Source organism: Callionymus lyra, chromosome 14, assembly GCF_982586985.1.
Source record: "Callionymus lyra chromosome 14, fCalLyr1.hap1.1, whole genome shotgun sequence".
Classification (NCBI taxonomy): Eukaryota; Metazoa; Chordata; class Actinopteri; order Syngnathiformes; family Callionymidae; genus Callionymus; species Callionymus lyra.
In genome coordinates this window covers 15,798,531-15,818,628 of record NC_141831.1, presented here as the reverse complement: position 1 = coordinate 15,818,628, position 20,098 = coordinate 15,798,531, and the positions used below count along the sequence as shown (strand labels likewise).

The 20,098-nt window shown below is 37.3% G+C and overlaps 1 protein-coding gene across 5 annotated transcripts in view; it reads right to left on the bottom strand.

Annotated features, from left to right (window-relative positions):
* nrxn2a (neurexin 2a) overlaps positions 1–8,730 on the bottom strand; it is a 185,836-nt gene extending 177,106 nt beyond the window's left edge. For 4 of the 5 annotated variants that reach the window (XM_087807851.1, XM_087807853.1, XM_087807854.1 and 1 more), the window contains exon 1: positions 8,349–8,730. The gene's annotated coding sequence lies outside the window, so the exon portion shown is untranslated. The remainder of the gene's footprint in view (positions 1–8,348) is intronic. The other variant, XM_087807856.1, reaches the window with a different exon arrangement.
* Positions 8,731–20,098: the final 11,368 nt, after the last annotated feature.

Here is a 20,098-nt window from a genome sequence, read left to right as displayed (position 1 = left end):
CTTCCTCACTATGCATGCTGCAGCCATTGAGCCGTGACACACACACACACACACACACACACACACACAAACAGTCACCATGTTGCCCTCGTTCAGAACACCCTTCTCCTTCATCATCCATCTACTCCCGCCGTCTTATTCGGGCACCCTTTTTTTTTTGGGTAGATAGCTTAATTCACAATATTATTCCCATTTCATGCCGAGTAGTTCTTATGCTAATGCGAAGAGTCGCATAAGTGCAGCTTTTAATGATAATGGCTTAGAGAAGTTCAAATATTGAAACCATCTACTTTGCTGCCGGATTCTATTCTGAAATTGTGCCAAACATGAGTCATAATATTGTTTTTTTATATCCGTTTAATTAGTAGTTGTACGGTTAAAGACCTTCTATTGTCATTGTAAAATTGAAAATGAGAGTCAACCTATCCTTTGGGCCATTTCACATCCATGACTGTAAGTGATTGATCCATAAAAATAAAAATGTTGCTTATTTTCTACTTGTTAAAGGCGAAAATGTATGTCCATTTAATAATAATAATAAAACATTTTATTGGATGTCGCCATTCAAGACTCATGCCTTACAAAAGGATAAAAGCAGCACAATAAAAACATTGAAAATAGACAGTAAAATACAACTAAAATATTAGAGAATTTGACAGTCATGACTGGAGACCACTTTTCTTTGTCCAAAACACTCCAAAAAACATCTAAATACCTTCATACTGCTCGTCTGTAACCTTCATCTTGTATTGAAGCCGCAACAAGAGAAATTGTTTGTAGAAAACAATTAAACAAGTCTATATTTTAAGTTTGTTTGGAGCAGAAGCTAAAAGGCTAACATGCTAATATGCAACACAAGCAACGTCTCTTGGGATTAGAAGAGGGACAGTACAGACATCAATATGGGTTGTATGGATGTATTTGGATGTGTCTTTTGTGTGTCTTTTTGGACACTTTTTGTGTCTTTCGTGGATCGTGACCATCATTTATCTTAAACAATAACATCTGGATAGGTCACCATATCAACATGGAGATAAATGTATTTTAACTTTGAGAGCACTGTGCATGCAGGCCTCGTTCAATTACTTGGCCGGCCGAATTTGGCCCCCGGGCCATGACAATTGTGGCTGACACTTAAATAATAAGAACATTATCCACCTTCTAAAACGGCTTGCGATGGTATGCGTCTGTGAATGTAACGAAAATAGCAGCAAACTAATCAATAAATGAACACTATAAGTTATAGGGAATCTATACAACATTCATTTAATTTATAAATATTATCTTATCAAACTATTGAGCAGCTGTACAGAAAAAAAGTTCATATTTTTTGTGGAATATGAAGGTGCAAACATCAAACTATGGCAAAAATAAATAAATCGCTCTTGTTTTTTAATGCGATGTTTTCCAACTTACTAAAATTGCTGCTAAATAACACACTTTACTTTCAGTGTGTGTGTCTTTAGTGGACGTGATGCCACAGTGACAAATGTTGCAGTGAGATAGAATGATTGTCAGGCATGTGTAATGTTTGACAGACAGCGGAGACAACCAGGAGCTTTATTTCCCATGACATTCCAAGACATTTCGTGGATGCGAAAATGAAAAAAAAAACAGCAGCATTCATTGTTGTTTTTGTGACTCAAGCATTGTTTTGTAGTTTCCGAAAGTCTTTCTCAAGGTCCTGCTTTTAAGTTTACCAAGTTGTCGCAGCACTTGCAAACAAACAAAGAGACGCACAGAATGTGTGTTTGACACTTCTGTCGTATAAGATCCCACCTTATCTTTGTAGAGAAAAATAAATAAATTGTAAATTTAGCTCATTTCTATCTTTCTTTGCGGTGAATTAAATTGGATACTAAACACGCTCAACCAAAGAAAAAAAAGAATCTAACAACCTCCAAATGTCAAAGATCATCAACCCTATTCAAAATTACTTCCCATTTATAGGATACATTTTGAATAAAAACTTGTTTTTTAAATTAACAAATAGATTTTGACTCAAGTCAATCTGTGGTCTCCAACCTGTGTCATGTTATTTATACGCGCAACATTTCCAGGAGGTCGGTTTGTTCTCCACGGCTGACAATGACTTGCATCATTCGCTGGTATGGAAACAGCAGCTTCAGGTATTGCTCAAGAGACTCGGGCTGTTTATTTATTTATTGTTATTCAGTTCACTTAAGGAATGTGCCTTAAATACAAATGTGATCAAATTAATAGGTTTAAATTGTCAATCATGTCGTGCGTCGAGCTGCTGTTACCGTTTAGGGATTTCTTTGAGAGAGTATTAATGTATATTAAACAAAGTAATGATATTTCTAGCCAATTACAGTGATTACTTTATTTAAATTAATCTGGGTTTGAATATTAAAGCAAGTAACTCTTCTTTTTTTTTACTGTATCATACGTTTATTTGTGGCATAGTATTCATAAGTCAGGAATTAAACTCCAACACATACTACAGAGCTAAATTAACAAACTAAATTACTATTCTATTCTATTCTACTATTCTGTGATTTATTAAAAGGTAGAGGTAAAAAAGGTAAAGAGTATAAATGCCGAAGAGAAGAGTCATATTGTTTCTGTTGTTTGGTGCATGAAGGTAGAAAAAAAAATGAATGATGGAACCTTTTTTAATTGGTTAACACGAGAAGATCACGCAACCAGGAGAGCTGAATGATGCTAACCCAGGCTTAGCCATGTGTTTCCCCGACAGAGACGTCATTATCGAGCGCAATTCAAGTATAAGCTACTTTTTAAATTGCCTTATATACTGTATTAATGACCTTTTCCTGGGTCGACTTACTCACTTGGTGTGTGAGTGTGGATGGGTGGGTGAGTGTGTGAGTGTATAGATAGATGGATGAGTGTATGAGTACAGATGGATCAGTGTATAGATGGATGGATGGATGGAAGGAAGGACGAGTGTATGGATGGATGGATGAAAGGACGAGTGTATGGATGGATGGATGGAAGGACGAGTGTATGGATGGATGGATGGAAGGACGAGTGTATGGATGGATGGATGGAAGGACGAGTGTATGGATGGAAGGACGAGTGTATGGATGGATGGATGGAAGGACGAGTGTATGGATGGATGGATGGAAGGACGAGTGTATGGATGGATGGATGGAAGGACGAGTGTATGGATGGATGGATGGATGGAAGGACGAGTGTATGGATGGATGGATGGATGGAAGGACGAGTGTATGGATGGATGGATGGATGGATGGACGGACGGACGGGTGTATAGATGGATGGATGGATGAGTGTATAGACAGATTGAAAGATGGATGGATGGATGGAAGGATGAGTGTATAGATGGATGGATGGATGGATGAGTGTATGGATGCATGGATGAGTGTATAGACAGATTGATAGATGGATGGACGGATGGATGGATGGATGGATGAGTGTATGGATGGATGGATGAGTGGGTGGATGAGTGGATGGATGGATAAATGGATGTATAGATGGATGGATGGATGGATGGATGGATGGATGGATGGATGAGTGTATAGACTGATGATAGATGGATGGATGGATGAGTGGCTGGATGGATGGATGAGTGGATGTATAGATGGATGAGTGTGTAGCGGGATGGATGCTTGGTCAGATGGACGGGTGATTCGGCCGACAGATGAAAGGATGGATTCGTGGGTCGTATTCGGTTTGGTTATTGGGCAGATGATGGTTGTTCAGACCGATGGACGGTAATTCGGACAGATGGATGTACAGTTGACTAATCCAACAGATGGGTCATTGAACGGATGTATGGATGGAAGGACGGCTGGGCGGTCGATTGGAGATCTGGATGGATGGATTGATCCTTGTAATCTAAAATCTTATTTAAGTTGATGAATTCAGAACAGATTTAAAGTTTTTATCACTTCAAATGCTGTCATTCAAAGACGACTCAGCTATATTAGTGATTATTTTACACTTCAGAAACCGAACATCTGCCGGTGTCTTCTGAAGAAGAAGAAAGTGAAAAGGCAGCAGAACCGATATTCGTGTGTTCTGTGTCTTTGTAAACCCTTCAGAACTCGGAACATGTCTGGGCTCTGAGCAGGAAAATAAACTGTGCCCGGACCATCACTGGAGGCATCGAGGATGACAGATGTCGAATCACAGCAGCGACACGAGTCGGTTAAGATGACACAAGATGGCGAGTCCGTGGCATTTGAATATCTTGCATTAAATTAAAGCCGATAGGAATAAAAATAAACACGACAATGGTGGTGAAGCATGACGACGAAGGGGGGGCGCAGAGCAACAGCGTAAAAGCCGAGACGACGACACGCCCTGCTGACTCGAGTGTATCGCCTAAACAACAACAATATGAGATGAAAGTCACAGCGTTCACATCCGTCTCATCTCTGACAGCTTCATCAGGCCGGATCAGAAGACGGTGACGGGGGAACCGAGATCGGGGGGCGCGATGAGAAGCCAAACGCGACTCGGGCTGCTTTAAAAAACATTGACCGTCGCAAAAAAAAAAGAAAATCGCTAACAGTGAGACTTGAAGGATTAAAGTTGAAGCCGCGGCTGCGAGGCGTAGGAAGACGTCGCGGCTCTCGCTGTAGCTCAAGTAGCGCACTTCTCCGAGTGCACTGGTTTATAGTACAACTTAAGACAGTGCACGTACTTGCGCAGTGCGCCCAATTTTCGACAGGGAAGTACCGTCTCAAATCTAACACTTACCGAAAATGACTCGACAGCTCGACCGTTGGAACCTTATCGCTGACACTTGACAGCACTTTTCACCAATTAAAACATGTAATTAAATTGAGTCGATCCACACTCAATTTTCACACACTGTTCATTGGGGTGCACTCAAAATATTAAGTGTAAGAGCAGAAGTACGCGATTTTAGACACAGCCAAAGTCTAAAGTCAATGACTTTGTTCTTCATAGTTATGGTAATACTTTCAGTTGAGTTATATACCTTTCGTTATTTGTACACTAGGTGGCGCAATCCTACTTGCTGAGAAGATATTTAAGGTGGTAATGAGGTGTGTGTTAGTGAACCACGACAAGCTCACAGTTTTGTATCGTGGGCGGCAATGTCAATATTCCTTTTGGTTATTGGAACTGCTCATTGGAAAGTATGTTATTGATTAGACAACGGAAATATAAACAATTCATCAACGTGTTGGATCATGTATGTTTCAGACATTGATGCATGAAAAATAAATGAAGAAACATTTGACCCGACCTGGGAAATACATGGGTCAGGGGCCACTTGCGGCCATCATGAGGTCAAATTATGTAGAAATTCCTTTTATAGCTTTTATTATTCAATTCAACATATAGAAACCCTATAAAAATGTTGATTCTACAATAATTCCATTTTATTTATTTTTTTAAATTAAAATCAGCATGTTTTATTATATAAATTGTATATTTTTATTTATCTTTATTAAAAAACATCATGGCATAAAAGCAACTATTATTAGCATCATCGATTTTTTTTTCGTATTTGTTTTTCTTCTCTCCTGGCTTGACGGCCCCTAACAACAGTCACAGTATATAATGTGGCCCCTTTAATTGCTGCCTCCGTGTACGTCGCTACAGTAATGGTTACACCTAAATTGATTTTAATAGCGTTGAAAGATTAAAAAGGGGGTCACTCTTGAGTCAAATGGAAGTAGAAAAATATCTAAAGAAAGATATTTCTACAGTAGAACATACATGCGGAATTTGTGTTTATTTTAATATTAAAAAATTAGTCAAATAAAACAAAATAAAACAACAATAGGCTGCAAATTTCCACTACAAAACTTATCATGTTAATCAAACTAATGTAAGATTACTTTCACATAGATTTAATTTTATTTTTTGATGTATTTATAATTAACAAAATAACTTTTCGAAGTATATAAAAATAAATAAATAAATTATGTTGCGTTTCCTGATAGCAAATGTGCAAAACAAGATGGTGGTCTTTGACCTCACCTTTTAATTTTTAATCTTTAATCCTTCTTTCTTACATTTTATTTTTAGAGTCAAGGGCCCCGAACTAACGCCGTCTCTTTATTGGTTTAATTCTGAATCAACCACAAGGCAATTCTGAGTTAACTGTCAATTTACGGTTTGCGTTTTTTGTGCGAAATACAGAGATTGACTTTCCAGGGTGTCCCCTATGTGGTTCCCTATGTTTCCCTGATGCAACTTTATAAAAGTTATAGGTGAAAATAAAAGCCAACGAATGACTAGTTATGTGTAACAGAAATTAAGAAAATAAATAAATATAGAGTGTTGAAAAACCTGTTATTTTCTTATATGTGTTTGAATAAAACCTTTCTTTTATTTTTACAAAATCAGTCTTATTCATGTCGCTCCGTTGATGTCGACTTGGAGGGGGGTTGATTTCATTTGCGGTCAAAACTCACCAAAGCTTTTTCATACATGCACAATACACGAGTGTGAAGCCCTTAGCAGACGTGACTCAAGCACTTACTTAATCAGCAGTGCAGTACACAACAAAATACTTACTGAGATTATAGACTTGGCTGAATAGAATCGTAGGTAACACTTAATCGCAGGTATATTTATGACGTCTTTTTGAGTGTATTTCTTTGTAGTTAGAGTCACAAACTGGGCTTTACATGTTTGAATTTAAAAAATGATATCAATCGAGGTAACGTATCTAGACATAGTTTACAGGATGTTGGATGTAGATGGGAAAGAGTGGGAAGATTGTTGGAGATAAAAGAAAGACTGCTGTAGTAAACAAGGGGTGTAAAGGGGATCACGGTGAAGGGTCTTGCAACCCCTGATGGGAAACATCTTCCGAAAGACTGACCTGTTTTTTCAAGAGTCAACATTCGACAAACTTCATAATTATTCCCTCCAACTCGTAAGCCAACGTTGGCTCTTCAATGGGTTTTCTTTTATTTATTTATTTATTTTGCGGGTTTATAAATAAAATAAACGGAATTGAAATTTATACTTTCTGCTGTTTCCAGAGCAGCCCCATAAGCCTCTCGACTGAGCAAACTCTGACAAAAGAGTTGGGATGAGCAGGGAGATGAAGCTTAAATAATCCAATTATTCTGTTTAATATAAGGCTCCAGGCCCCCACAAAACAGCTTTTCAGAGTGTCATCAATATAAGAATAAACATTCATAATTAAAATGCTGGTTAAAAAAAACAAACAAACGTCTAATCGATCTCGTCGTTTATGATATCAAGTCCAGACTTCCTGACATTTTTATTTGAGTCGTCTCCGTGGACTCGCCATTTCCATCCCATCTTTTAAACCGGCCACAGAACATGAAGTGACGCTCAATAATAAATAGGCAACCTCAAGCATCCCAGAGAGGAGAGACTCGCATGCAGAAACTTTTTTTTGAATAAATGCCAAACGCTTTAACCAAAATACCACAAATACTCACATGTCTTGTAATGAAAGGTTGATAATTAAATGTATTTTTTTTCGGGGACTGGGGAGGAAAGTGGGGTTTTCTTAAGGACAGGGAATCAAACTACATGAAGGTTTGCTTAAAAACCTGGGGTCGCGCCAGTTAGACTCGACCTTCTGACCTTCCTGCTAAACACTATGGAATCTTTTATCAATATATTTTTAAAATATACATGGTCAGAAAACATGAAGGGTTAAAAAAGGCTAAATTTGCTCAATTTTATTGTCAGTAAAAAATAAATTGTTATAGAAAATATTATTTAAATGTATATTTTTAGTCAATTTATGGATTTTTTCAAACTGCTTTTTATTCACTTCAGGTTTCCCCCCTTTATATTCTTGACTATAAAACAAAAGAAATGGCCGAAATACGACGATACAAAGTGATAAAACAAGCAAATAAAACAATCGTTATCAAGCAGACGACCAGATGGATTCTACGAGCACCGAGACATTCGCTCATAAATCCGCTACTTCCAGACTAAAAATATAAAAAATAAAAGGGGGCCCTAGATGCAGCAACTTTACTTTTACAGATCGTTTTTAAAAAGGAAGGGATATTTGCTCAGTGTTTTCCGTGAAGGCTGCAGGGATCCAAACACAGACACCTCTGGATCTGATGCTCCACAATAAACCGACCCTGATCCGCATCCCACATTGAATCCGGACCGTGCAGCCCTCCTACACCCAACTTCATCCAACCATCGCACACAAATCCAACCAAAATCTGCTTCAAAATCTCCATCTATAGCTTCTACTTTAAGAGGAAAAAAACAAACAAACAAACACCTCCAGGTTTTCCCCCAAAAAATAAATAAAAAAAAGTCTCCTTAGTTGCGCGTTTGCAGACAAACAAAGCAGGTTGACATTGAGAACGCAATTCTAAGGATTGTGTCGAAAGGTGTGCGGAGTCATTTACCTGTGCATCTTCATCATCATCATCCTCATCATCCGGCGAGCCGACACATGCACGCGGCGGCGACGGTCTGGTTATTCCTGCCGAGAAGACGCGACAAAATCCGAGTCGGAACCGAAAGGCGATCGGATGAGAGACTATGACCTCTATCTCTTGGACAAGGATGGTGGTCTGGGGTGGTTAGAATTTTAGGAGGAGGGTTTTTTTTCTTTCTTTTTTTTTTTTTTTAAAGCAGGAAGGGAAGCCCCGAGCTTCTCCGTGCTCAGACAAAGATGCTCTCTCTCCTCTTCATCCTCCTCCTCCTCCTCCTCCTCCGCAGCGCCGTCATCACACTTGATGGTGATAGTTTGGTAGGTAGAGGCTTATTTTCGGGGTGGAGGGCGCGGTCAGACGCCGGCTGACCAATCCTGCTCCACATCAAACTCACCACACGGTTACCATGGAGGATTGGATGACCCTGCGTGGCACAACCATTACCGAACGATCACATTTCAAACGAGGGTCTGGAAAGGAGCGTTTACCTTTGAAAACAATCCAACCATCATCATCATGTCCTTGAGCAAGGCACAAGGCGAGACAACAAGAAAGGGGAACTAAAGAACAGATGATAGAATAGTTTAAAAAATAACTTGAAAATAAAATAAAACTGAACTAAATTGTGTCTAACTTGGCAGTTTCCATCAAAAGCTGCTACAGTAAGTAGTAAATAAAAACAGAAACATATCAAAAGTGTCTTAAAAGCTCCATATGAAAATAAAAATAAATTAAAAAAAATGTTTTCCAGATAAAACTGTAATTTTAGTGGCGATCGCATTTGAAAAAAAGTGTTCACAAATTCACAATGTTATGCTTTTTTTAATTTTATTTTCCCCGCCCAAGGATAAGAGTCATTTTGTCTCACATATTCATTACAAATTTAATTTAATTTAATTTTGATCTATGTTCTTTATCTTTATCTTTAGACTTAGATTGTATCATCTTGTTCTTTCTCTTTATTTCTCTTTGTTCTTGTCCTTTTTTTATTTTGATTATTTTATGAAAATTGCTGTATTTGCTGTGGATAATTTGGAAAAAAAACGATTTCCTCCTGAGGGATCAATAAAGTTCTACCTAACCTAACCTAAAGAATAATAATAATAAAATGATGGAGATTCAATGTAGCAATAAACTGTAACTGACCCAAAAAAATCCAAATCGAAATATCTCTTTCGACAGTTTCCATCAAAAGCTACTAGATATAATCAGGGAACAATAGAAGAACAGATCACACGTATCTTCAAACTTCCATATGATGATTAAGATTATTATCTTATAACATATAAATATGTTTTTCAGATCAAACTGTAACTGAAGTGTAAGTTGCATTTTTAAGTGGATAAAATGTCACAATTTAATGCTTTTATAAGCTTGGATAGGGACAAGATTATTTTTTTCATGACAGATAAATAATTAAAAAAAACAGTTGATAAAAATTGAAATGTTATGCTTTTTTAATGTTATTTTCCCCCAAAATATAATAATCATTATGTCCCACAAAGGATAAGCAAATATCATATTAATTACAAATTAAATAAAATGAATTGACAAGAATTAAAGAATAACAATTTCACAAACTGACCTTTGAAATGCATAAATAAAAAAAGATGATAATGTTGAGTATTTAGTTTACGATGTCACATGTAGACGAGAGAGGGATGAAGACTGGATGATGCAAAAGAAAACTTAAAATAACTAATAACTATAACTGACCCAAAAAAAAATCTAAATCTAAATATCTCACTTGACAGTTTCTATCAAAAGCTACTAGATATAATCAGGAAACAAAAGAAAAACAGATCACAAGTGTCTTCAAACATCCATATGATGATTAAGAAGATTATCTTATAACATATAAAAATGTTTTTCAGAGCAAACTGTAACCTAAGTGTAAGTTGCATTTTTTAAGTGGATAAAATGTCACAATTGAATACGTTTATAAAGCTTGGACAGGGACAAGATTATTTTTTTCATTACAAATAAATTATAAAAAAAAAAAACATTTGATAAAAATTGAAATGTTATTTGTGTCAATTTATTTAGTTTTTTATCTAAATATAACCCAATATTGTTCCTCGCCGACAGGTTCGCTGCCTTGTAACCCCAGAAGCAGAATATAGCATATTGTGGTGTTGTTGCTGACGTGTGAGGCTGCCGAGGAAGCAGTCAGCAGTCTGGGCAGTGATTCAGGACTCACCGGAGGGCCATTATTTTGTCATTTAGCCAGATATAAAACACTTAGTAACGTACACAATGTGGAATTTTGTCGCGAACAGCAAGAAACCATAACAGTGAATTCAAGTAAGTAGAGTCTCTGGAGACATTCTTATTATCTTTAAAATACTGATCACAACTACCTGCGCATATTAAAGCAAACTATTTCTCATATCCTAGCGAAGAAAGGAGGCAGCGGACTGACAATGGAGCGAACGTCTTGAAGAATAGACTCCTGATGTCGAAAGGAGTCGCTTTGTGTACAAAGAAATGTGAAATGAAAAATGACTTAAAACCCTTTTTTGATCATCAGTTAAGAGAGTGAATGGATTGAGAAGGTTGCCAAATTTAAAAAAGAAATATCACATATAAAAAGAAAAATGTTTTATTATATAGTATATTATTTATACCTAAATTGTACATTTACTTCCAAGATTACTTTAGACAGCATATACTTTTTATCAACAATTATCATCAACTATCAACTATTCTAGACACTGTATTTTGAAATTAATGCACTACTTTTCTCAGTCATTTCCACATAAGTTTCTCCAATTAACTCTGACATTTATTTCCCAATCATGGCACGTATCTAATCCAACAAAATGTACAAAGTAATTTGTGAAACCATCACCTGTACCATTCTCTGGCTTTAATAGCACGGCTAACACCTTCTGCATTAACCTACGTTTAATGACCCTGTCAAAACCTTCGGCAAATGGCATTTTAATCAACTTAATATTCAATTTACAAAAACACACAAAAAAAGAAGCTAGTTTGTAAAAGCTGTGGGTGCAAACGCTCAATTAATTATTGTTGAAATATGTAAACGCATGATCCAACAACCAAAGTACAGGTATCGCACTTGCCCTCACGGGGGGAATTCTTACTCACACCCCTAAAAAAAAGCCACAGGACATTAACGTCGGCACTTCATCACAATCAGAGCGGAAGTTGTCTCGTACATGCAAACATTGCCACACAACATCATGTTTGCTTTCCTAAAACAAGGCAGTGAAGCGTCTACTTTCGGAATCCTCTCAGCTCATGGACCCCTGAACCATCCTCACGACTTGCACTTTAGCTTGTTGACATTGAATAAACTTGACTGGATTTATTCATTACATCAAGAGTTACTCATGATTTATGCACCCAACCATCCTGGGATTTTTTAAAAGTAGAACAGGACCCGAAATAACCTTAAAGGCGTGGTAATTCTCGTACTTGGAATTCTCTGCCGGCGGTGTCTTTAGGGAGAATTTGGGGTATTCTCCGCGGTGGCATACGCAACCAGTCATCTAGACTCGACTTCAACCCACATTCTAGGTATCGCAATCTCCTGATGGTGTTGCACATGAACCTACACTTCACACAGCTCTTATCGTCTCCCAGTAGTGACTGCCTTAGACGCATCGTGGCCAAGCTTCCATTAAGGGAAAGGTTAACCTCACACCGCTATCCATCTGCTTTGCTATTCCTCGGTCAGCTACCCAGCGCTCTCTTGTTGGGTTATCTAGGAACCTTACGCAGTCCCAAATGTATGTTGGGCAGATTTTTTCTTTTTTAATTGTCTACTCATATGATGGACTTACTTTAAAGACATTAGAGTCCCAGAAAAAGGAAAGGAGTCACGAACCGACAAAGAAGTTAATTTAAAAAAGTCACTATGTTTCTATGTTTAGCACAGCAAGGAAGATATCGGGAGACCACCATAGGATTGTCAACCGGACCGCATTAAGCAGAAAATCGAGGTTTAGGTCTCCCACCAGTGGGAGATCATAGAGGAGGAACCTACTCCTTCAAGAAACATCTTAAGACATTTTTACTTGTTCAAGCTTGATTTTCTGGAACTCCTGTGTTGTTCTCAGTGTTATCTTGACATTTTAAGTATATATTTTATTGAGTATTGTTTTGATTGTTTAAGTGCTTTGTGACCCTGGTCTGGAAAAGCGCTCTATAAATATAAATAACTTACTTACTTACTTACCCTGACACGACTCTTTATCCCCCCTGAAAGGGATGATGTAGCTGGGGAGAGGAACGACTGGGCCTCCCTTCTAAAAGCTGCTTCCCTTCCATACCCAACTTTGCATAAGCGAAAGATAGGAAAAGACTTGTTGTTAATTTCATTTTGAAAAAAATCTCTTGACGCATCATGATACTCTTTTCGGACGATCTTACTCAAGAAATAAGCTTTAAATAATATAGACTATGCATTAAACATTGGCCGTCTTACAGCTAATGCTATCTGTCTGTAAAGGATATTCCTGTCCATAAAAATAAAGAATAATCTAGAGAAGAATGAAGTCCAGAGACCAATTTTGAGTCCACTTTAACATAATATATTTTGGTTTACAAAAAACCTATTGAGGCCATTATGAAGTCCCCGAGCTGTAATATCGTTTGCCCATCGTTGACTCCATGAGGCATCCTCACACAAAAATCAGCGTAAATCTCTTTAAATCTACTTAAATGACAAGGATTTAAAAGCTTCCACCAACAGGTTAATTAGATCTCAAGGAGTGAAGCCACTGATAAAACGCAATCGATTCCTGTATCGACCCGTTTGCAGATACACCAGTTTTCTGTGGCACAACTCCTCAAAAACAAGGAGGAAAAAATAGAAAGAAATAAAGCTTTTCCTCCTGCTCACTTGCCTTGTGCTGCAATATTTATCGACTGCACAAAGTTCCAGCCTGTCTGACCTACAACTGGGAAGATATTTCTGTTGGCGTTTTCACTTATTTATTCACAGGGATTGTATAAAAGAATAAATCCTTATCTACTCAGTGTGGCTGTATCACGAATGAAATCCCTTTTCGGATATTGTCCACCACATAAAAATTATTTGGAAACCTGCCTTGCTAAGAGGCACTTCAGTTGTCACTTGACCGGGGTGGAACCATTAACCCTTTCTTTACAATTTTTTTTTTCTGACATGTATGAGGCAGAAGTCAGTGAATAATTGAATGGATTCTGAGTGAAACTCTACGTGTTGTACCAGAAATAAGTTAAAAAAAACGATTCTAAAACAAAAACTGAAACCACTTTGTCTCCAGTGGTCAGTTTATCCTTTTATTTCCTTCTTTTTTTCCCTAGACTTCAAAGCAACAAAGTTCCATACGCCATGTGACAACTTTCTCATAAGACCAACATTAACCTTTTGCTTTGAAGCCGGACCGGACCGCATAGAACCGCCGCCTGTCTAGATAAGCATCAGTGAGCTTTGGATATACACGATCCCGTCACAAATACTCTTATCATCCCTTTCTTCCTTAAAAAGTATCCAAGATACTGCAGAACATGGATAGAATCAGTATATATCTGAGTGTCTTTCTCTGGGTGTGTGTCTTTGTGTGTGTCTGATATTAATGTCTTATACATTTCCAAACCGCTCGACAAAAATAACATGTATAGCATATCACCGACCTCTCAGTGAAGGTTTAGGGGGGCAAAATCGGTTAGGGGTACAGGGGGGGCAGAAGCCCTCCATGAAAATTAAAATGCATTACATTTTAATTACATTTAAACAAGATATATTGCATTAAAATGACTCCCATGAAGACAATTAACCAAACACGTCTTATTCTGATGAAATTTAAATTTAATTTACTAAATACTAACTAGGAAATATTTCCATAATTTAAGCTCCTCTCACCAATTGTAAGGGGATTTCAAAAGGGGGGCAGAAGACCCTCCTGAAAAAATGTAATTACATTCATACCATGTTTAATACACATTAAATAAGGTTGATTATTTTACACAGGTAACGCCAGGTTCTTTAGCTAGTATGATTAAAATAATAATAATCATACAAATACAAGTTCATTAATTGTCTACTGAATTATGCCGGGGTCAGGGTCGGGGTCGGGGGGAGACTGGAGCTTATCCCAGTATCATAGGGCGAGAGGCAGGGGACAAGTTTATATCTCAAAATAAAATAAAAATTGAGATATAAAAGGGTTTAAAAAAAAATATATATATATATATATATACAGTATATAAAAGACGCTGTAGATTTAAACTTGGATAGAAACCCATCCCAGCTTCATCGGACAAGATGCAGGGGACACCCTGGAAAGGGTCTCAAGTCAATCCCAATGAAAGGCGGGCAGAAGACCCCCCTGGAAAGAATCAAATATGTGAACCATTGCCACTGCCATTATTAGTTTTTGAAGAAATTTCATTTTGCAATTTATACTGTTAATACTCTTAAATATATATTTGTATGCAATATTTATAACATACTTTTTAATCAGTTTTTAAATAGTTTTACTATTGTCCTCATCTATTCACCACCACCAAAAACGTTTTCTAGGTTTCCTTTATATATCTGGTACATGTAAAGAAAAACTGACAATAAAGCCTTGACCTTGATTTAAAAATAAATAATAATAATATTTATAATAATAATAGAAATACAATTTAATTTGGATAATTTGAGTAAAAGGACCACAAGTCATTCACAATATATAAAGAAGATCATCTTTATTTGGATAAAATATCTCTTCATAAATAAAAAGCTCTATGTGTGCATGTCTGTGTGTATGTTTGTGTGTGTTTCTGTTCGTAATGTCTTATTAACTACCAAATTGCTTGAAATAATTGCATGCATAGCACGTCTACTGAACTCTCAAAGAAAGGTTGGGGGGGACGGGAACCTGAGAAACGGTGCACAAGACAGAAGAGCAGAAGAACCCCATGAAAATATCAACAATTTGAGCTCCTTTTGTCACTTGTAAGGGGGTAGAAAGAAAAGTTTCAATTTCAATTCAATTCAATTTAAACTATGTTTGATACAATTCCAAGAGGTAAATGTTAAATTATTTTTATCTGGCCGGGTTTCGTCAGCGAGAATGATTCAGAAATAACGCTACAACATTTTGTGTCACCTTTAAAAAATAAAAGGTTTAATTTGTTTGCTTCTTGTCCAATGTAGTTGGCATAGGTTTAAATCTTAATTTGCATCTTAAGTATCTTCTCTATTCATCAAAGGACACCCTGGAAAGGGTCTCAAGTCAATCACAATATATAAAAAAAACATGGAAACCTCTGTATGTTTTGAGTGTTACACTCTATCACTGTAAGATCCAACAGGATTCAATGGAAGGTTCTCAAATGTACAGTTCCATTGGACCGCAGGTAAACAAATACAGGCTTTTTATTGTGTCACCCGAGTCCTCGTCCAAGCAGGGACCATCTGCACCGTCTCCGTGTTTTAGTAACCTGTCCAGGCAGATTATTGATTTCGGTTTTGGTCTAGTGAAGCTCGCCGGCCTTGATGAGGAAACCGAGCAGCTTATCAGATAGATATCTCTGCCTGTAATAAAGTGCCGTATGAAAGCTTCCGCAGTTCAAGGTGAAGTTATCATCCGCAGATAAATGGACGTCAGACATGTATAAACCCCGACTCGTCTATTTTTTCCAAAGGCAACACACACCTATTATCGAGTCTGAGCCTTCATCTTCACATAATCTGGAGAAGTCGCGCCACAGACGGGTTTGTAACGAGACTTTCAATGGAACCCTGCATAACAATGGAACCTTACTTTTTCCAACTTCAAGATCTGCTGATGTGATCAGTTTGATGATGAAAAGGATGATGTTCTGAACCTGCAGACGATGAGTCTGGATTAGTTGCATCTCCTCTTATTGTGGAATGAGGTCCTAAAATGTGTGCGTTTATCTTGTAGTACGATCGCTTTCAGCCACAAATATTTACTGTGCCTTTGAGTGACTTAAATATTAATCAAATGTTTAGCTCAAGCGTCGGCGCCTCGACTGTCTGAAAAATGAAACTTGATCTTCTAATGTTTTATTTTACCCTCAGATGTGCAACCTAATCTTGTGATGCGATACCTGTAACGCGAGCTTAGATGTATGATCCTCATGTTGTATAATGGTTATGAAAAACATACTTATGAAGCAGGTAGCTGCCTGAATTCAATATACTTTTTTATTATTAGACGTATCTCAGTCAATCCTTTATCAGTCATTCACAACCTTCTGATGTTTAAATGACTCACACATTTCTTTTGCATTTTCTTTTCCTTTTTTTTTTCACCTTCCCTCTCTTTTGGCTTGACGGTCCCTAATAGCAGTCGCAATATATTAAGTAGTGCTAAGTAAAATGTATCAATATTTATTGCTCACCCCTCATCTTAGACATGCATCAAGTAATCTCTCATTACCTGTACCTGTTTTTTTCGGTGTTATCTTGATCTTTTTAGTATATATTTTTATATAGTATTAGTATTTTTTTTTTTTTTTTTGCGCTATATAAATATAAATGACTTACTTACCTAAAATTATTTTGCTGTTACAAAGATCACCCCCGTCAGTCGTCGCCAATCACCCACCTTGTCTGCACTCTCTTCTTCACTTTTGTTCTTCAAAAAAAAACATTCGATCTTTAGTATTTTTTAATTATCAGAAGCATAGTACCTTAAAGAGCAGTCTCTGACCCCTGCTTTGTTTATACAACAAGTCCCTATGAGGTGGAGATTTCTGGGATGGATGACACGTATTGACAAACCTCGATGCTTGACCAATCACAGCAGAGTGGGCGAGGTTATGATAAACAAAGGGTTTTTAGTGGGCGTGTCACGTTCTCCTTCCTGTAGCTTTTATTTTGTTTAGTCTTTTCCAGGGTTTCCTGTGACTTTGTTGCCATCTTGACAGTTAGCGAGCTCGTTGCTTGGCAAGATCCACGGCTGTCGACCATCAGGCCAATCAGTTTCAGTTTATTTTTAAAAGGACAATGTGCAGTTACAATAAAAAGATGGCTGCACCAGATTTAGCATAAAGATACTTTCCATCTGTAGTCCTCACCAAAGATGGATCAGAAGAAAGGATCAGTGCATAAAGAGTCTGAGTTGGCGTTGGCCACGCTATCTCTGGACATTCGTGGATCGCGCCTTGCAGCTACCCTAGCTTTGGTTTATTTGGACTTCTGTGCTGTGTCTCAAATCGCATACTAATCTTAGTATGCTAGAAGTTAGTATGCATCAGTTTAGTGTACATACTAACTAGTACGCAAATTCTCCGCAGATAGTATGTCTCAAATCAAACCCTGAAGCTACACACTAACCGGAAATCACATGACAGCTTCTTCTTCTACTTCTATTTAACGATGTTTCAAGCAGCTGTTTGAACGCTATCGCCGACACCTGCTGGCAGCACGTATTGCAACTTTGGAAAAAGAAATAAAGAAAAAAATGAGAATCTAAATAATCGCGAGATATTTAAGCTGGTATCAGCAGCGAAGACGTGTTTATCCTCCTACTGCTGCTGAAAATACACATTAAAGTATATGCATATATATGCATTTATATATGATGTAACTTCCGTTTAAAACGTCACTAAAATGGCGGCTGTTTAGTGTGGTTAGTGTCCATCGAACCATGCTAGTTTTGTGGGCGTGTTAGTATGCCAATTTAGTATGCATGGCGCACTGAATTTCGCATACTAAGAATTGAGACACACTAACGTACTAAAAATACTAACTTTTAGTACGCTAGTATGCGATTTGAGACACAGCTCTGGTTTTACTTGGACTCGTAAAGACCGAGATTGGGACTTACGCCATCTTGTGGACATGTTATGTATTTTTTTGTGATTATGAAATTGTCTTTTGTAAAAACCTCTGTCTGGTAACTCATTATCCTCCGCTTCTGGGTCACCTTTGGAATCATTACAGGGCGGGGCTTAAGACCATTTTCTAATGTAAATATTTCAATGAAAAGAGAGCTTTGTAAAAACAGACAAATACTGATGAGTACAATAGAGGTCCAACATCTATTTTAGATACACTTAAATGAACACGTCAGTTCCCCCGTTACGTATTTATGAAGCTGGGCCTGAACCGTAAACATGCTCTTGTCATCTGACCCTAGAAATGTATGTTTTTATCCTGAAATATTTACTCCTGCTATAAATAACTTAAGCGTCCAGGGAATCCACATCCAAGGGCAGCAACGTGATCGTCAAATGTTTTATTTTGTTTAGAAGCATCAAATGAGGAGTTTGTTTTTTTGTTTTCGTCGGTAACACTATCCAAGATCTTTAAATTCACACTTCACTAATGTCTCCGCCTCGTATATGGAGCCTGATGTCGTAATGCGATTAAAGCTGCAGCCTGACCCTCGGATACACCTCCTTTCCCTGCAGTCATAAGCAATAATCGTCAAATGCTGTTTGTTTTTTTTAGTTATCACACCCTCGGATGCCACGATCTCTCTAAACAACTGCACGAACGCCGCCATCAAAACCACGCACGTTCAGAGCTTAATAACAAATTACAGTCAAAGGTGAGCCACAGGAAATTCGACTTGTCACAGAACCTCCACGCTGTTGCCATGGCAGCAATATCAACTCTTTGATACATCAGGAATGATATTGCTCATGTGGTTTTTGTAATAAAAATGGTCTGGGCAAACAGGAAAATATGATACACGCTACACTTGGAAGACGGATAGAGTCTAGACCAAGACTGAGAAACAATTTAAAAAAAGACACACAATCTGATATGTTTCCAATTTGATAGTTTAGTTGAGTTTATTCAGAAAACCCACGCTGTTGAATGCATTATAGATATTCCTACGCCATAAAACGCAGCACAGCGGCAAATGTTATGTTAGGTTAGGTAGAACTTTATTGATGAAATAGTTTTTTTCCAATTAGAACACAGCAAAACAGACGATTATTCATAAAAAATATTCATTAATATTAATATTATTATGGGTTAATGCAATGTTTTTAAACAAAATGTAAAAATGTCGCATTTGGAATGTTTTACAATTAGCTTAGCTTTGATTAGCTTAGTTATCGTGTTAGTGTAATGTAGTCAAATCATAGTTAACGTCACATGACCAATGATTACGTTGATATAAATTTCAGTGGAACTAACTATAATCATTAACAATAAACTACTGATTCAGAAAGTAGAATCAATACAAATTAAATGGAGCATATTTGTTACATTTTTATTATTATTTTTTATTAACTTGAGTTAATAGAATGGACAAGGTCAATAAAGAAGTATTTTTATGTAGTTTATATTTCGCAACAAAATTTTAAGGTTAACTAACATGTAGATTTGAGTGTATCTTAAATAGATTTCGGAGCTCGATTGTACTCGTCAGTACGTTTCCGTTTGTACAAAACTTTTAATTGAAATATTTACATCATGTTCTTAAGCCCCGCCCACTGAAAAACATTAGGAGCTGAAATCTTGTTTATCATAACCACCCCAACTCTGCTGCGATTGGTTAAACATCAAGGTTTGTCACCATGCGTCATCAATCCCGGAATTCTGCACCTCCAAGGGACTCGTTGTATAAGCAAAGCAGGGCGTGAATACAGCTGGCTGGAGGAGGAGTGAAGCCATCATTACATCATAATTGACTACACTCTCGTAACCCTTTGTTTGTTGAGATTTTAGATGTAGGAAAACTTACTGAATCTTAACTTCAACATATAAAACTTGAGAGTAAGTCAGGAGA